This window comes from Pseudophryne corroboree, chromosome 5, assembly GCF_028390025.1.
Source record: "Pseudophryne corroboree isolate aPseCor3 chromosome 5, aPseCor3.hap2, whole genome shotgun sequence".
Taxonomy (NCBI): Eukaryota; Metazoa; Chordata; class Amphibia; order Anura; family Myobatrachidae; genus Pseudophryne; species Pseudophryne corroboree.
Window position 1 is genome coordinate 714512747 of NC_086448.1, and position 21000 is coordinate 714533746.

Below are 21000 nucleotides of genomic sequence, written 5' to 3' on the forward strand. Positions count from 1 at the left end.
CAGTGCTGGTGGCTGCCAATCATAAAATATGTGGACAAACAGAAATGAATCCTGTCCCTCACCAGCTAACTGAACCTAAGGATGACATATAAACACAATTTGCTTAATTTAATATTTATTTCTAAATTTCTCAATAAGAAACTTTTGGCCTAGGGGTGCCGTGAAAAATATTCTGATGCTCTAGGGCGCCGTGATTCAAAACATTTTGGGAACCACTGCATTAAGCAATCGCTAGCGACAACATGTATATTAATGAAGGATGGAGCAGATCGTTCTATCCTTCATTAATCTCGCTCAATGCGTACCCAGGTTTTGATATGTTGGTCTGTCGGGCATCCCTCTTTTATTTCTTCAGTTGATTAAATTCACCAAATAAATAGCAATTTAGCAGTAATATGTAATGTTGAAGTTTGTACCCCACAAAGATTGTAGAAACATGCAATTTGAGCATGGCTCCTGTAACTTGTTGAACAAATGTTTTTGGTATGCTGTATACCTATAAGGAATAAAAAGAGTGACATTTAATTTGCTGCCTCGGGCAGCTGAATGGTTAGTAGACCCATACTGGTAGAACCCAAACATTTCTGCACTGTTTCTCACGATCAAAAGCACAGTAAGGCAAACTGACAGTCTTATGGCAGGCAGAAGCGTGGCAGGCAGAAGCAGGATGATTTGTGAACACTGCAGAGTTGGAGAATTTATATGCTATAATAAATGTATGCTGAGCTTTGGATAGTTTGTCTAAGAAACAGAAGCATTTCAACAAATATACTTGCCTCTTGCAGTAACTGGTGAAAAATCTCCAAGACACTTCTTAGGTAAAAATAAAGAAACAGGGAAGCACAGATAGCATGTGTAAAATTAAGTGTTTTTGATATTTTTAACTAGAGATGAGCAGGTTTGGTTTTACTCGGTTTTACTCGGATTTACTCGGTTCTCAAAACGGCATCTTATTGGCTCACGGAGGTCACGTGTTTTGGATAGCCAATAAGAAAAATCCAGATAAAACCAAACAGGCGCTAATTCTGGCGTTAAATCCGAACCTGCTCATCTCTGTTTAAAGCATGGGAATAAAAACAATAATAAAAACAATTGCAATATCTGCACTTATGAAATACACATAATTGTAAGACTAAATATCAACCTATAAAAAGAATTGCTTTATATTCATTAGCCATGTATACACTGAGTAGCCAAATGGACAGTAAATGATTGGAAATGGGTCATGTGGTTTAGTGAACCATATTTTCAGTTTTACCATGCGCATGGAATAGAGAGGAGACAACAGCACAAAGCATGGATCCTTCTTGCTTCGTCATGACTCTTCAGGCAGGCGGAGGTGACAGTATGGTATTTGGCATGTTTTCATGGTAGTGTCTGAGCCCTTTTGATATGTGTGGACAGTTAGTAGAATCCATGCCTAGGATAATTCTAGCCCTATTAAGGGCAAAATATGACCCAAAAAGGTACTAACCCAGTGGTCATTATAATAGGACCAGGTAGAGAGAAGAGTATACTTGATAAAAGCAGCCAGAAAGGATTAGGATAAAGAGCAGAATACTTACCAACTAGGTGCTAAATGCATGTCTCCTGGTGTTAATAGTTGTTTCCATGCATGCAGAGCTGTAAGTAGACATTTCAATGCCCAAGATGACGGAGGCACTGTGGCACCCCATCCACCCCGCCTACATCTTGGTTGGAGTAAATGTCACTTCCCAGCTGTGATATAACCATCCTGCTGTGGGACCTTGCCTAGCCTTATACAAGCGCTGGACCATTGTACTAACCTCTTTACCGATTGGCCACATGGCTGTAAATCACCCTGTCTCAAGCCAGCCACATGTCATCAATAGTGTTTTTTGCTTAATAAAAATCCATTTTCCCCAACCAGCCACAGTATCAAGTTATTTTTTTGTTGCAGCACACAACAAATGTCAGTTGTTGCTTGCACATACCTCAATGTACATGCTTTACTACACAGTTTGTAATATATCACAGATCCCAGTGTAATTCAACCTAGACACATACACTACACTCAGTAGTTTAGTTACCTAAGGGTTCTCTCAATGTGTAATCATCTTAAGCTTGGTACACCGCTACATGATTGTCAGCCCGCTCTCCTGATATCGTGTGAACGGCCGTTGATTGCATAGGTGTGTATGCAGTGCCATTGCATGTGCATTAGCCGATAAATGCCTTTTAACAACAATCAGGACCAGGAGGTCATATCTTAACTTAAATAATGCACATGCAACCTCCCGTTCCCCGTAGAAGAGCCTCTACCCCCCCCCCCCCCCACTGCTGCCCCCCGCCTCACAAGAGGTCACTGGGGTTTACAGCTGGATACATACACAGCCTGGCTGATTTGGAGCGTTTACCCAATCAGCAGGGATCGAAGAAGTGTGTAACCTTTAGTCTGCCTACTTTCTCTATTTCATGCTAATTCTAATGCTAATTAGTAGTTGTTCTATGGGACCTGACAGGGATCCATCCCCTGACTGTCTCTGTTCACATTGTGACTCCTGTCTCCCTGCAATGAACTGCTACTGTATTCTCTGCACAATACCAAGGAATGGGTGCACACACACTGTAACTTCCAATGGTGTGTACGGCAATGAAATGTGTTAGCAAAGCATGGACTCAGGAGACAAGAGGCAGTCTAGTGCTTTCCAGAGCTGATATGCACCCTCAACATTGTAATGTCAGTCACCTTTCCCAATACAGGCTTACAATATGTTAGGACTTAGGAGGTATGTATTAGTGTAAAAACAAATGTTCTTGCCAGATGTAGAATTAGAAAAATACTGTACTGTATACGTCACTTAAATAACGAAACAATAGTACTACAGTACTTCAGATGTGAATAAACTGTGGACACAAGAATCCAAACAGTCGTTCTCTACAGATCGTGCTAAAACAAGCTATTTAAAATTAAACATTTCATTGACGCAGAATATGTTCAAAATGTCAGGTTAAGTTACATAATAGTGATTGTATGTAAATATTTGACATTTGTTCAGACTTTGAAACAATATTATATAATTTTTAAAATAGACAACTGTGATTGTAAAATATTTACTTAAGTAACTTGATGATTAAGGTGATACATTATTGTGATTTTTAATCTTAATTAAAGTGTTACATTTTTAACAATGGCCCTCATTCCGAGTTGTTCGCTCGGTATTTTTCATCGCATCGCAGTGAAAATCCGCTTAGTACGCATGCGCAATGTTCGCACTGCGACTGCGCCAAGTAACTTTACTATGATGAAAGTATTTTTACTCACGGCTTTTTCTTCGCTCCGGCGATCGTAATGTGATTGACAGGAAATGGGTGTTACTGGGCGGAAACACGGCGTTTCAGGGGCGTGTGGCTGAAAACGCTACCGTTTCTGGAAAAAACGCAGGAGTGGCCGGGGAAACGGTGGGAGTGCCTGGGCGAACGCTGGGTGTGTTTGTGACGTCAACCAGGAACGACAAGCACTGAACTGATCGCACAGGCAGAGTAAGTCTGGAGCTACTCTGAAACTGCTAAGTAGTTAGTAATCGCAATATTGCGAATACATCGGTCGCAATTTTAAGAAGCTAAGATTCACTCCCAGTAGGCGGCGGCTTAGCGTGTGTAACTCTGCTAAATTCGCCTTGCGACCGATCAACTCGGAATGAGGGCCAATATTATTGCCTTAATTAATTTTGATCTTATGCATTTACATTTTTGCCTCCATCAATCTCATCAACCAAATAACTATTATTATATCTATTTTAAAGTAAAAGTATTCCATTTTAGACCTCAGTATATTTGGTGGCCTCATTGTGGTCTGGGTCTCACTTTTTTTTAGTGTCGTGCATCACTGCCCCACCTAGAACTGGGGATATAACAAAATGTTAGTTAAAATTAAATGCTTGTACAGTGTCAAACTTAAAAGTGAACACTTAGTAATAAAATTTACTAAAGGTCAGTTTTAATTAGAGATGAGCAGGTTCAGTTCTCAGAGAACCAAACTGCCCCGAACTTCATGCTCCGAGCCAGAATCCGAGTCTGGCTCAGCACTTCCCACCAGACTCGGAAACCAAAATGAGGCAAAACTTTATCATCCCACTGTCGGATTCTCACAGGGTTTGGATTCCATATAAACAGCCGCTCATCGCCGCCATTTTCACTCTGGACATGGAGAGTGAGGGATCCAGACCTCTGTCTCTCTGTCTGTGGTGGCGTTGGATGGGGTCAGTGTGTGCTCTGTAGGGGTGCTGTTCTTGTCACTATGGTATCCCTGTGCTGTTAGGGGTGCTTCCTGGCTGTCACTTGTGTTTCATGTGCTGTTAGGGGTGCTGCAGCTGTACATGAGTGTTGCAGACCTGGTTGTTGCTGTGTTGTTGTTGTTGTTGTTGTGTTGTTGTTGGGGCAGGGGCACTGCCCTCCTGTATGTTGTAAAAATACAGGGTTGCTTGCTGTAAAAATTCTGGGGTGCAGGGAAAATAAATGTACACTGGCCCTGTCTTGTATGCTGTAAAAATTCTGGGGTGCAGTGAAAATAAATGTACACTGGCCCTGTCTTATATGCTGTAAAAATTCTGGGGTGCAGTTGTCAAAATAAAAGTACACTGGCCCTGTCTTGTATGCTGTAAAAATACAGGTGTGCTATTGTTAAAATAAAAGTACACTGTCCTGTATGCTGTAAAAATACATGGGTGCTGCTGTTAAAATAAAAGTACACTGGCCCTGTCTTGTATGCTGTAAAAATACTGGGGTTCTGCTGTTAAAATAAAAGTACACTGTCCCTGTCTTGTATGCTGTAAAAATACAGGTGTGCTGTTGTTAAAATAAAAGTATACTGGCCCTGTCTTGTATGCTGTAAAAATACAGGGGTGCTGCTGTTAAAATAAAAGTACACTGGTCCTGTATGCTGTAAAAATACAGGGGTGCTGCTGTTAAATTAAAAGTACACTGGTCATGTATGCTGTAAAAATATACAGGGGTGATGCTGCTTAAATAAAAGTACACTGGTCCTGTATGCTGTAAAAATACATGGGTGCTGTTGTTAAAATACAAGTACACTAGTCCTGTATGCTGCAAAAATACAGGGGTACTGATGTTAAAATAAAAGTACTCTGATCCTGTATGCTATAAAATACAGGGGTGCAGTGAAAATAAATGTACACTGGCCCTGTCTTGTATGCTGTAAAATTACAGGGGTGTTGTGAAAGTACAGGGGTGCTGGCATTGTCTGTGGTTGCGATGTCTAGGCCTGCCTTTCACAACACTGTATGGTAAGAGAAGGCTCCTACCACACCATTTGCACACCCTCTGCAAGTGTTGGGAGGTGCACCGCCGGTCCAGTTGCTGATATTGAGATTGAGGATGTCACTGTAGAAGTATACCAGGATGAGGAGGATATTGGTGTAGCTGGTGCTGAGGAGGATGTTGACGATGAGGTTTCTGATCATCATGTGGTTTGTGGAGACAGTTGTTGGCCATGGGATGAAAAAGCCCATTGTCATGTCGGGGCAAAATACCAAAAAAGCCACCTCTTTGGTGTGGAATTATTTCTCCACAAAGCCGGACATCAGGTGTCAAGTCATCTGTTGCCTTTGTCAATCCATAATAAGTAGGGGTATAAGGGAGGATGTACCACCTAGGAACATCCTCCCTTATACATCACCTGCAGCACATTCATCATAAGTCATTGTCAAGTTCAGAAACTTTGGGTAACAGCGTAAGCAGTCTACTGATGCCTAAATGATGTGGTTTGTTTGAATATTATTTCTCTGTGAGGATGTAAACACTGAAGGGGAATCTGAGGATGAGAACAACATCTTGCCTCTGTAGAGCCAGTTTATGCAAGGAGAGATTGATTGCTTCTTTGTTGGTGGGGCCCCAAACAAACCAATAATTTCAGCCACAGTCGTGTGGCAGACCCTTCGCTGAAATGATTGGTTTCTTAAAGTGTGCATGTCTTATTTATACAACATAAGGGTAGGTGGGAGGGCCCAAGGACAATGCCATCTTGCACGTCTTTTCTTTGCCACATCATTCCAGGGGTGATGCCTTTTTGCCATATCAGTCCAGGGGTGCTGCCCCACTGCTGTTTAAGTCCAGGGGTGCTGTTGTTTGCTGTGCTGTGTAATTCTCCATGGGTGCTGCCTATGCTGTATAAGTCCAGGGGTGCTGCTGTACTGGATCCTAGGTTTAAATGAAAGCCTAGAGCAGATATGAAACAAGTTTCAGCATCACAAACAGAATTGTGAATACATAGCCGCAAAGGTGGAAATGGAAATTGTTATTTTGAGAAAGTGTTTTTTAATAAAGTGGGGAGAGACCACATTTTTGGCCAAGGTCAGTGTGACTCAGAAGAGGCAGAATCATAATCCAGCGCAACTGCTGGAGAGGTAAAAGAAAGATTTTCTGCCGGAGCATTAGAGAGAGGTTTTTTCTAAATTTTTTCATGTTAGGGACTCACTCAAATGAATGGCTTAGATTAGTCAACCTTTATTTTTATTTATTATTGATGTTCCACATTTTGGGAATACTTATTTACAAGATGTGCATTTGTTGTACAAGGCTCTTTTTCTAAGGGCTGCGTAGGGTTATCGCAAGACCTCGCGTTGTTAGAAGAACAGAGTTTCAGTGATCTTGCATTGCATCAGCTTTCCAGTGCACTACAGCACTAGATGGGCCAGGAGGTCCTGTGAGGCACAAACAGTTACTGAATAAGGCCCAGTATGGAGTCTCATGGTGGCTTACAGCCAGGAAGATGTCTGGCTTGCCAGGCTGAGGCATGTTGTGGGCACAGATGCTAGCATTGCTTCCTCCCACAGTCCAACTTATAGTATGAAATGATTTTCAACTGTAGATTGGTAAGCTCCACTAGGGCAGGGGCTTAATAACAAAAAAATCACTGCACAGTCCTGCGTAGTACTGTACTGAACCCACCCGAACTCAACTTGCCCCATCTGGGGCTGCTGTGGGGGCTCAGGAGGGGCTGCTAAAACATCTATGGGGCTACTTTATTTAAAAATAAATATAAAAAATTAAACAAGATGCACAGGTATGCTCACATGCATGTAACTGGGATACACAGGTATGCTCACATGCATGTAACTTGGAGCTGTGAAAAACAAAAATTAGGCATCTGCCAGAAAATATGTAAATAAAAATGCAATAAAAAAATGGAAAAAGGAAACCCATGAGATTTTCACAAAATAGGTCTCCAGACTCTGTGGAGGGGAAAATATCCAATCTTGATACTGTGGTATACACCAGTTTTGTTTCTTTGTATCCCAGCATTAAATCCGAGATTATCTTAATCCCTGAAAATGGAGAAGGGGGTACAAATTTGGAGTCTTTGGCCCCTAGTTTTTCAGTTTGTCCAGTAATGTGGAGGTGAAAATAGGAGTGGAGGTGAAAGCCTGTGTGTTGTTTTTGCTTGCGTATGCCGCTCTAATTTTTAATCACCTTCTTGACACTGTCATCTTCCTCTTGCCTCTTTTCATAAAGTGAAAAGTCATCAAAGAAGGAGGTGGTATGTTGTAGCTAGCTATGATTCGGGGACCTTGGCAAGCTTTTACCAGGGGGACCACCTGTCGCTGAAATGATGGGTTTATTAAACTGTGCATGTCCTGTTTAAACAACATAAGGGTGGGTGGGAGGGTTCCAAGACAATTCCATCTTGCGCCTCTTTTTTTTCTTTGCATCATGTGCTCTTTGGGGCCCAGTTTTTAAAACTGCCATCCTGTCTGCCACTGCAGTGCCATTCCTAGATGGGCCAGGTATTTGTGCCGCCCACTTGTGTCGCTTAGCTTAATCATCCAGCTACCTCGGTGCAACCTTTTGGCCAGAAAAAAAACAATATTGTGAGGTGTTCAAAATAGACTGGAATTCAGTGGAAATTAATGTTATTGAGGTTAATAATACTGTAGGATCAAAATTACCCCCAAATTCTGTAATTTTAGCTGTTTTTATCAAAAAACATCCAGATCCAAAACCTGAAAGTGTGGTTTTGGCTAAACCAATCCAGATCGAAAACGTGAGTGGAGATCCAGATCCAAAACCAAAACACAAAATCCGAAAAGTGTCAGCCGTATAGCTCTAGTTTTAATCGATTTTAATCAAATTTAAATTGCTTTAACATGATGTGTTTCAGGGGCTAAATCCCACATTTACTGACACACAATTTTTGATTACAGATGTATGTGGACCTTCATGTTTTTTTTGTTTTTTTTCGGCTTTGGAAAAACCATCCTCAAGTGTGTAGTACACGGGTTTGGGGGGGTTTCTCTGTTTACCTTTGTTGCAGGATACACCGAGAATATCCTCGCTCCTATACTTTACTCTTGGTAAGTTAGTAGGTGTTCTTCACCAAGGAAAAGGACAACAACATTCTAAGGTTCCAACATTTATTTGCCATTAAAGAACAGGGGGTGTCACTTCATTTCTCTGGTATAAATCTCAGTCTGTTGACACTTGTTTTGATATAATATACTTACCTATTTTAAGCACTAACCATGGAGAAATGGAATTTCCTCACTTAAACAATTTATGTAGATAGACACAGACCCCCTGAGGTTTTCTGGTGCTGTTAAGCAGTGTGAGCTAATTATTGAACCACTCAAATGAGTCAATGGACCCACTGTTGTCCGTTACAAATTACCCAAACACCACTATACAGAGCACAGCACAACAGCACCACCAAGACCAGGTTATATCTTCTGTAATAAAACAGTACTGCCGTACAGGTGTAATGGGATTATCTGATTCACACATATAAACCCTTCACAAAACTAGTATCAGATTACGTAATGTCACAACATATGTGCCTCACATTATTTATAACGTCACACTCTGTATAAACATTGCACTCTACATAGACGTTGCAGTCTATAATAAATGTTGCACTCTATATAAACTATGCACTTGATATAAACATTGGGGTACCCACACGTGTTTATTGTCCCAGTCCCACGAGTTCTGTAACTCGACCTGTGCACAAGGTTTAATCCTATGCTCCATGGAGCGACTTGGCTCTCAGCTTGGTGAAAACCTCCAGTATACAGTTACTCCCTTTAACTCCACTTAGCGAGTCTACAAGTAGTATATCTTATCTTACAGGAAACCTCTAGCTGGGGGGTCGTTTGGATCTGTGGAGCTGGTAATATGTGGTTTACCACCATTAGATAGCAATGTTTTATCACGGGTCCCTATGTCCATGTCAATGGTCTCTCAGTGTCATCCGGGACTTAACTTTAGGTAGGTTGTGTATGTCTCTCACAGCCTCTTGGAGTAGTTTATCATTCCCTTTTAAAGAGTCTGTTGTGTTTGTATAGAACAAAGGGTCAGGGTTGTTCCAAGTGGGAAAGGCCACATGATGCAGGGTTCAGTGGGCACAGTTCATGATAGTATGTCTAACACATTAGAATGTCTGGGGGGGGTGTTTGCCTCCCTCTTAGAGGGTTATACTGAATGCTTCCAGTCGGCTATAGCGCTTATCTGCCTTTCCAGACAGGCCTGGGGACCCCGCAATGGTGAGGACTATCTCTAGTGCCCTGAGTAAGAATTTGGGGTTAGTATTGGCCACTGGGGCCTGAGTCACAGTTCTCCCTGTGTCATGCCGTGATCGGCTACAGCGACTCTCCTCCGACTAGACCTCCTCAGCTGGACCATGTGGTGTGGCTGGGTATCTTCCCTACAAGCCTCTGGTTGGGTGTTCGGCCCCTCTAATTTATTATATACTGCCAGTCAAACACATACAAGACAGGATGATAATAAGAAGCATGAGCTGTTAAAAGATTGACTTGCAATAGACAGAAGACATCAACAATGCTCCCAAAAAATACACCCAATAATGAAAAGAAAAGTGATGCATGGTTGAAACCAAGCACTTCAGTGACAGGAACTGACACTCTGTAGCTGAAGTTCTTGGTTTGTTTGGGCTCTCACAAAAGTCCATATCTTTCTGGTTTGTTTAAACCAAGCTACCAGTGGGCATTAGGCAGCTAACAGTGTTGTTATTTATAGTCACATTTGGAACATGTCAAACTCATCATCCTCATCCTCACCCTCATCACTGTTGTTAATATCATTGTTGTCATCACACAATATTAGCTCATCCACACTGGAATATACCGTTGTTGTTGTTGTTGTTATTATTATTTATTATTATTACCAGTTATTTATATAGCACGCACATATTCCGCAGTGCTTTACAGAGAATATTTGGCCATTCACTTCAGTCCGTTACGGAAGAAGTTTCTGTTTGTTGTAATTGGCGGCAGTGTGAGTTTGTACAAGGGGCTCCAAATTGCCTTTTTTTCCTCCCAGTATTCAAAGGGATTGTGTGATATGTTAACTTGTACATTATCATTAAAATAGTCCTCCACCATTCGATTCATGCTTACTGTATCATATTGAGTCACGGTAGAGGGGTCAATAATTGTGGGCAGTTCCATAAAACCTGACCAGATGTCATAATGTTGGTTGACATTAGTACACAGTTTAATCATCATCATCACCAATGGGAAAAGGTCAGTTTTTTGGAAAAGGTCAGTTTTTTCCTGGCAGCAGTAGTTACAGCAGGTGAAACTGAAGCAGAAGACGCCATTGTGTCATGTGCCACTCGAGCTGACAACTTGCTTGCAAGGAGCTCTTTGCGTCTCTTAAGATCAGAATCATTTGGAAAGAAAGACGTTGCATAGCACTTTAACCTAGGATTTAGCATAGTTGTCAAAATGTAAAGATCCAATGTTAAGATGCATATTGGTGAAGTGAAAAAAGAACCTGATCTAAATGTCCAGCACACTTTGTTTTATCTCTCCATTCAGAATCTCTGATTTTTCAGTAGTTTAATTAAGGAAACCCCTGACTCAAACTAACAGTCTGAAAATACTTCAGTGATTACAATTTCAAATGGTTTCAGTAGCTTGCATAAAATTATTCTCCACTGTGCTGAGCTAAAGAAACAGCCCCCCTGTTTCCTATCTCATGCTCTGATATGTACACCCAGAAGGCTTGTTGTTGTTCCTCCAGTTGCTGAATCATATAGAGGGTGGAATTCCACCTCTTGTTTCAGTTGGTGGAATGACAAATTGAAATTTTCTTACAGAAGCTGCAATCTTCTACATGTAGTTGCTGAATATGAAAAAATTCCTGGAAACATTTTGGGCCACAATGCCTCTTAGGAAGCTCAGTGGGTTATCACAGTTATGTAATCCTTAGGTTTACTAGTATAGCTTCTCCACATATTTGTAGTTAAGTCAATAGTCAGTACAATGGCATTTATTACTTTTTGTTTAATTTCCCATTGTGGGTGAGGATTTGCTTTTCTGGTAAAATGGTAATTGAGGAGGATTTTGGTAGCGGGAACACATGGCATAAACTAATTATCTAAAACCAGATGCATTGATGGGGATATTGGATGCAGATCTAATGCTAACATAGCCATCATGACTTCAGTGATCAACAGGATGGCAGCTGTCATACTTGGTTCTTGCAAATGATTGTTTCACAGTCAGTTGTTTGAAACAGTCTACTTGGTCCTCTTCTGGGATGAAAAGTCATCCCTAGCAGGAGCAGCTCTAGAGGGTAATACCAAGGTATAGTAGGCGCTTGGGACGTGAGTTGCTCTACTTAGCGGCTGCCTCAAAGAACTGGTAAAGTCAATCCCTAGATAAAGAGATAACATAACAAAATGGAGGCTGTGCTCCAAGACAATAGTAAAATAAACAGTGTCAAAGAGCAATTTAGATTTCTCTAATTGAGCAATTTAATAAAAGAAAAACTTAGTTCAAAATTATATAAACATACATGTCACATTTAGGCTAAAAAGTATGAATTCATACACTGAATTAAAAGTATGATTACCATTAATGAACTCAGGAACAAGATGAGATTTAGTCTGGAGTAGTCCGTTCCTAGTGTACCCCTGTATCAGAAGCACTGATCCAATAGACAATGTCCCATAGGCACTTGAGAGACCAGTAAAGAGATGGCAGTATTCAACGTTAGAGGAAGGTTGGCTCCAAAAGTCCCTTTGTGATGAGCTCCTCATGAATTACGGTGTGATTAATTCTCTTTTTGGAAAGCAAATAGTGGAATCCTTTCAAGGTAAAGGGATTGTTTGTATACAGGGTATGGTCCGGATCTTAACTCCAGTGTTCCTGACTTGATAATGAGTGTTGCTAACGCTTTTATCTGCATCATCTTGCAGCTTTTTCAAACATGTAAAATGCTTGTAATAGTGGGGTTTATAAACGCTATTCAATATAGTGGATAATTAGCACCTGGTGACATGTTTACACTAATCAGTTATAATACACTTAAAAACAGTTTAAAAATAGACAGGAGACAGACCTATTGTAATTTGTTACAGACATGAGTATAATATGAAAGAAATACAATTTTTATTGTGATTCATTAATATCACTCATAGATGTTGCTATGCAACCTCAATAAACAACAGGATGTGTAGAACAAATGTGCCCAATCATTAGATTTGTTATGTTCCCATTACTATGGGAACAGTTCTTAGTTCTCCTCCCATAGGTGGAAACTAAGTCAACTGGTATCACTATCTCCTGGCCGCGTCATCGGGGCTTCGGTCACGTGACTGCATTCCTGATCACATGATCCACATAAGGAGGAGTACCAAGCGGCCAAGATAACAACTTTTGTTGTTATTTTTTCAGGAGCAGCTCTAGCATGGAAGAATTCTTCTTGGGTATCCTGGATAGGGGAAGAATCAGTTAGCATGGAAGAACTCTTCTTGGGTATCCTGGATAGGGGCGGAATCAGCTTTTGCAAATAGGAGACAGCAAGACTACCTACAACCATTAAGGAGGAGGTTAGCAGTAGATATTGCATATGCTGGTCAAACTGCTGGTGATGTTGGACTGCTTGTAATTATTTTCCAGAACTTTTCAGATTTTGATAAATAATATGCATGAACTGGCTGCAAATAATGTAACAGACACAATGGGGTAGATGTATTAAGCCTGGAGAAGTGATAAAGCAGTGATAAGTGCAAGGTGATAATGCACGAGCCAATCAGCTCATAACTGTAAATTTACATATTGGAGCTGATTGGCTGGTGCATTATCACCTTTTACTTTTCACTGCTTTATCTCTTCTCCAGGGGTACTACATCTGCCCCAATGTGCTTAAATGATTAACATCCCTACTTCTTACTTTGGCCTCACAAATGGTACAGATGCCTTCACAAATGGTGTCATGATTTGGGTACAAATGATTCCACATGAAAGAGGTGGATTTTTTTTAGTCCTAGCCCAGACAAGACATTGTAATTCTTATTGTCATCACTGTCGAGAACTGCTGCCACTGGTGGCTGACTACATTTGACACACACAATATCCTCCTGAATTTGATCAATGTATTCTTTTCAAACACATTCATCATCAACATCCTCATTAGCATCAGATACACAAATATACAAACTGTTGCACTACCATGGTAGCATCCTCAATTTACATGTCTGACTCTAAACCATCACTATCCTTACCTTTAATGCGACTCAACCTCACATTTGCAGAGGGTTCAGAAATGGTGGAAGGCAGCTTCTCTACACTTACAGTATCAGAATCAGAAATACCAGACTTAGACAAAGCATTTATGGACGCCCTTAGACTCTTCTCAGGATTTCTGAAGTTTGTGAACACACAGTTTGTTCTTCAGTCTTAGTGTTCTTCTTTGGGTGCACTGATTTGCCTGTTTTAAAGGTCGCACATCTAGAGCCAAAAGGTGTTGAATGTGAGGTCACAGAAGTTTCTTGATTGTGTTTGGCCTGAGCTTTCACAATAGGACTTTTATTGCATGAAACAGCTGTAGCAGGACCACCACTTGCAAAGACCATGCCATGGTCTTATCCTTTCATTGCCATTGCATGTGGTGTATGTCATGTTGTAAATGTAAAACATTTTGGAAAGTTAGATGTATTGTTTTCTTTACCAGTGTGAAATAATGTTTAGGTCCGAGATACCCCTTCTTACTCCTTCTTTCCCTTTGACTGCCTTTAGTAGATGTTGAAGAAGTACTATGACTGTCAGCAGCCACACCACTAGTACTGGATTGCTTCTGCTCTTCTATTGAATGATCCATGGATTGGTTATATTTTTTAAACCAGGACAGGAGTAAAGCTACTGTTGTTGAACTTAACCAAGTGAACGTACTATAAGATGGGAAAGGAGGGATGACTTTTAGCTTTACCATGCAATTTTATTAAAAGACTGGAGAATTTTGTTGACACCAGCAAAAAAAAATATATTTTTCCACTTATGATTTTAGGGTGCAGATAATGGGATACCACACAAACTATGCATACCTCTGCAAAGCAGCCGGTGATCACTGAATAGATGCCGTGCGCGGGGAGGTGAGTAGGGGGTTGCCCAGCTGCTCGTGGAGCACAGGGCACACCCCCAATATGACAAAAACGGCGATCATGTGGTGTGCCCCGCCCCTTCTGCCAATGCCCTGCCCTTCTCTTGAAGCCCCACCCTCTTTTTTCCTGCTGTCGTGCCTCCAGAGTAGCCATTCTCGCATCGAAGGATACAAAAGTTGGGAAATATGCGACAAGCAATACTGTAGAATAGTTTCCTTTAGGAAAAATAAGAAAAGTGCAGGTACACTTTAACAAACAATCAAGAACGTTTGGAACTTTTTAAACTTGTTTTTGCAACACCACACAGTTTGCATATGTTTACGCTTTGCACTGTAGTGTCAAACACACATACATTGCATACACTGACAATGATGCCTGCAGCCAGTCACCCTTCCAAGGCACCTACAACTACTATTATACAAATAAAACTGTAAAGCTAAACTAACTTCTGTGTCCTGACTGCACCATGATGCTTGTGTTCATGAGAGAGGGACTTAATGGTGTTTATGAGGGAGGGACTTATATGGAATACAAAACACGCTGGGTCGAACTCTGGGAAAATAAAAAACACTTGAGATACAACTCTGGGAAAATGATGTGTTGCCTCATTCTGGGATCCAAGTTTGGCGGGAAGATTCGAGCCGGCCTGAGAATCTCTAGGATCCCCTAAATTTGGGGGTGTTCAGATTATGAAAAAATTTGAACTGTTCTTCTCTATTTTTAATTAGATTTTTAAGTGTTATTAAATGTGAGATTTAGCCTCAGAAACACATCGATTTAGATCAATTTAAATAGTTTTGCAATCGATTAAAATTGATTGAAATCGACCTTAAGTAAGTTTATACAGTATATACAGGTTGAGTCTCTCATATCCAAAATGCTGGGGACCACATGTATTTTGGGTATCAGATTATTCTATATTTTGGAATATTTGCATACCATAATGAGATATCTTGGTGATGGGACCCAAGTCTAAAAACAGAATGCATTTATATTTCATGTACACCTTATACGCACAGCCTGAATGTAATTTTAGCCAATTTTTTTGATAACTTTGTGCATTAAATAATGTTTGTGTACAAACACGTAATTCATTTATGTTTCATATACACCTTATACACACAGCCTGAAGGTCATTTAATATAATATTTTTAATAACTTTGTGTATTTAACAAAGTTTGTGTACATTGAGCCATCAGAAAACAAAGGTTTCACTATCTCAGTCTCACTCAAATAATTCCATATTTCAGAATTTTCCATATTTCGGAATATTTGGATATGGGATACTCAACCTGTAGTATATATAGCAGAATAATTTCTAATAACAACATCATTATATGACAGAGTATATATGTTATTTTTGTATTTTTTTTGATAGTGATCTTGTTATATGATAGTTCTGACTCTTTGCAAAGCTTTCAAAAATGAAATGTTTTTAAAGTGGGGTGATTTGTTTGGTATTGTTTTTAGTCTGTGTTTTCAGTCTGCACAAATGTATAACTTTGATGAAAAATATAAATTTCACTTGACAGGAAAGCACAAATGCATTGTGACATTTTAGCATCAAAATTACTTTGACATTGCAATTTCCAGGAAAAAATTTCTGTTAAATTCAGTCATCAGAATGTAGTTTTCACCAAATTGTTGTTGGACAGACACTTGTAGCATTTTACGTCAAAGATTATGTGGATTTCAAATCTGAATTTAATTTAGTAAGAGTGACAGACTATCAGACACATGAATGGACACAACTCATAGAATATGCTGGGAGTTGTAGTTAAAGTGGAGCTCAAGGGCATTAGGATACTCACAACAGATATGAAAGTATGTAACATCCAATTACATTTTTGAAATATGTACATCCTTCCCTGGTTATTTGGACATGCGGGACTCAGGTTTATTTTTAAACATTTATTAGTATAGTTTATAAAACTGGAGAAGGGCAAGTGTTCAATAATGTAGTCTAATATGAGTCATTTTTGAAACAATATAGAAGGTGCTAAGTATGTGTGCACCAAAACATTATAACATCAGGCTTATCTGTATAGATAGTAGTCATGGTTCCAGGCAGGGGCAGAACTGCCGGAGACAACTGAGTCAGTTGCTGCCATGTTCCAGCTGTGAAGGGGGCACCTCTACTCCATTGTCCCAGCCAGCTTCCAGTCTGCGGCACTTATTAGCTGCATGTGGCGCTATCTGAAGAAACACTTCTCCCCTGCTCCCCTTCTCCGCCTCCTCCTGCTATTCTTACTTCCCTGCCAGCCAGGCAGTTAGAAGCTCTGCCTCACAGATGAGGAGGAGGCAGCTGCTTGCAGTGAGAATGGAGACTTCTATTACGGGGTCCTCTGGGGGCATGTGTTCCAGGCCACCCTCCTTTAAGGATCCATCCTCAATGATCAGAAGAAGGGACAGGAGAAGAAGGCAGCAGTGCCCTAGCAGGAGACAGGGCTTCCCAGCGCTGATTGCTACAGTAAAACATTGTACACTGATGGACATAGGAGTTATAGAGCTGCCACAGTGCTCATTCAGTGACAACTGTCAATATGTAAGGAATGAGGAACATTAAGTTATATTGTGTCTGTGTAACTATATATGTGTCTGTATATTTGTGTCTGAGTTACTGTATATATGTGTATGTGTAACTATATGTGTCTGTAACTGTATATAACTCTGTATATTTGTTGTGTAACTGTATATACTGTGTATGTGTATCTGTGTAACTCTGTATACAGTATATGTGTCTGTAACTGCAGGTGGCACTCCTGGACGCAGCAGAGCGGGTGGGCGAGTGGGCAGGTGGTATTGGCAGGCACTGCAACATATATATATATGTGTAATAAGAGGTCATTGCAATGCTCTCAGCATTATATGGCAGTCACTGCAACACTCTGCATTATATGGGGCACTGCAACACTCTGCATTATATGGGGGCACTGCGACACTGTATTATATGGAGGGCTCTGCGACACTATTATATGGAGGGCTCTGCGACACTCTGCATTATATGGTGGACACTGCAATACTCTGCATTATATGATGGGCACTGATGTTCTCTGTATTATATGGAAGTAACAAAAATGCTCTCAATATTGTCTGGTGGTCACAAAAATGCCTTAAGTGGTGTATGACAGTCACAAAAATGCTATCAGTATATTTTGGTGGTCATTAAATTGCTCTCAATATTGTCTGACACATTGAAAGGGCACTATTGAGAGGTAGGTCCTGTATAAATTTATATAATGTGATAGTATTAGGAATGTTAGGGACCCATGTGATGAAGTCCCCTGGCCGCGGTACATGGGCCCACATATTTGTTCAAATGTGTGCTAAGAACTTCAATTATACTCCATTTTAATTGTGAGAGTTTATTTAAATTATTATTACTATCAGTGTTCTTAGTGCTAGGAGTGTGCATCTGCATCTCTCTTCCTCCAGCATAGTATTAGAAGCCTCAGCATGATAGCACCTCTTGAAATCTTTAGTATTATGGTGTGCAGTCGAGGCCCCCCTTTTTAGTCTCAATATTGCTGTCAATATTGTCTTGCGATCACTAAAGTGCTCTCTGTATTCTCTGGTGGTCACTAAAATGTCCTCTATATTGTTTGCCACACAGTTTGCAGATGGAATCAGCACTTTTCACGCTACTGCGCATTTGTCATTGGCTAATATTTCACTCTGGGCATGCATTAAATTAGCAGTCCAAATTTGCATGGATCTGCATCCATGCGTGAACATGAGTGATAACAGGTAAGTGGGAAATGAGATGTAACTGCACGGTGAGTACTGAGTCACACGGGTGGTATTCATGTGACCGCCGGTCAGCTGACCGACAGTCACATGACCTCCGTGAGCCCGACGGCTCACTATCCCGATGGTCGGCATGCCGACCAACAGGGACTATTTCCACTCGTGGGTGTCCACGACACCCATAGAGTGGGAATAGAACCCGTGGCGACCGCAGGTCGCCACCGAGCCCGCAGCGTGGCGAGCGCAGCGAGCCCGCAAGGGGCTTGCTGCACTCGCCCCTCCCCGCCGGGATCCCGGCGTCGGTATGCTGCCGGGATCCCGGCATCGGTAAGGTGACCGGCGGTCAGGAGACCGCCGGTCACCAGTACTACACCCGAGTCACACAATACAACAAATTTTCATAGGCTATGGGTGAGTCATTTGTTTTATGAGTTGGCATGGGGGGAGATGGGGCAAGATCTATCTTGCCTCCAGACAACCAGGATGAAGTTACATCACTAGTTCCAGGCATTTTACATAAATATTATTTCTTAAGGTCTTCCAGTAAACATACTGTTTAGGGTCCCACATTTCCCAAAGGTTCTGATGGAAGACACATTTTAAATATAAGATAAGTGCATAAAAGTGTAATACTGCATTGGAAGTAGTTTATTATATTCTACCAATGCCACAAATAAGTGCAAGAGTTAATGGTGCCAAACAAGAGTTAATGGTGCAAAATAGATTTTGTTGATGATCAGATTTTACCTTTAGTCCTCATCCTTTTCTCAAGTTGGTGGTGACATCTTCATTCACCTCATGATAAAAATAAATCACTACATTGGGTGGATTTGTTTTTTTATAAATAAATCGTTAATCATAAAACCACACAAACTACATAGAAGATCAAAAAGAAATACAGGGTTATCTAGAGCTTTGCGGGCACTCTCAGGGTGATGCAATGCTGCACCTTGAAAGAACTTTTACTGAACTAGGGTAATAAGAAGTTTTAGAGTCCAAAGAAGTCCCAACAAAATCCCAAATATAAGTCCACAGTGCTACCTAAACATATAAAAGGAGGTTACTGATATCAGTATTAAAAAATAATTCTACATATATACATTTTGTCTATTTGTAGGCTTCACCAGTACACTGTAATTTATTAGGAATACCTGAACAAACTTCTATACTTTAATTTATATTACCTGATATAGTGGATTGTGAAATTGGCACACAAAATAAGTGGAGCTCAAACATTCTGCTATTTTTGTACAGGTGAGAGAAAACATGACAAGGTATCCATTTGTACTTGATACAGTATTTAATGATTTAAGGAACTGGATCATTCATGAAATTGTAATTGTGTTAGTCCAGAGTAATATAACTGTAAATCCACTATGAGAGTTGGCTACTAAGCCTAACAGATTCTTCTTGGTCAAGACAAATGATTAAATGAGATTGCCTATTAGAATTACAGAAGGCATTTCATATTTCTGGTGGGGTTTAAATTCCAAAGCCGCATTAGCAAACAGGTCCAAATAGTTGGGCATTTAAAGGGTGTTCTGTGTTGCTGGTTAGATTATTTAGCATGTTTTATTTTAGGGGTGGATTTATGGTTGTGGTTGCACTGTTGTGTTGTTTGTTTGTAAAAGTCCTGGCCTCCTTCTCCTTCATATATTCCCTCCCTATCATGCAAGATTAGTTGTTGTCTTTACAGTATGTTGTGGATGCAGTTAGCCATGGCTGTGTGGTCCAAGATTAGTTGTTGTCTTCATGTTGTGGATGCCATGGCTGTCTGGTGGTAGTTCTTGAAGTGCTTTCCCTTCTAATACATGGTTTAAGTTGATTCTATCCTACTAGAGATAGTAGCACCATCAGTTCAGGTGGCCCTTTTTGTGTCATTGGTTGGGGAGCTTGTATAGTTTTAGCTGTTAGTGATGGACTGGCAGTTGGCCCCCATTTAGGCTTGTTTGTTGGTGGATGCCTACAGCATTACGTAGCTCTAGCAATTCTTTCTTTGCCACCAAACCACTCTATTTTTTTCTCAAATTTCTTATATTCTCAAATGATTTCACATCAGACCTCATGAAACATGACTTGTACAGTGATGATCTATTCAAAACTTAAGAATCAGCAAACATCTGTTTCACCCTACATTGTCTCCACATAGAACTATTTTGTCACAACAGGGACCATTTTATAAGACAGATATACCACTCTTGATCCATTATTCAGACAGCTTATAGTGGATAATCCTGTATACTGTGGTCCATCTGTGGACTTTTTTCTTTTATTGTTGATGAAGGTATTGACTCGTAACTACTTTCTGCATGATGGTAGATATTACTTACAGCGGGCGGGGTGTCCTCAGTGGCCCCATCATACGCAAATGCCTTTATGATTAAGATTGAACATGATATGTTCTATGTTAACAACACTATTGATTCCAGAGTGTCAATGTACCTTCGTTATATTGACGACCTGCTTAATATATAGAGAGAGGGTCAGCAGACGAATTGAAGGCAGTGTTGGAAAGGCAAAATAACTCCACCAGTGTGTGTTAAACTCACGTATGACATTGGTAATAGTAAGATCCATTATCTGGATGTAGAAATTACTGCTACACCTCTGGGTTTTTCCACCTCTTTATATACAAAGAGTACCGATAGGAACACTTTATTGAAATACAACATATTCCACCCAGCACCCCTTAAAAGGGGTTTACTCTATTCCCAATTTATTCAGGTCAAACGTATTACATCTAACTCTGAATTAGTGGAAACATCACTTCAGACAATGTTAGAAAAATTTGTCGTAAGGGGGTACAACTGGAGACAGCTGGAGGCTACTAAGAATAAAGTATTGGCTATTCCTAGGTCACACTTATTAAA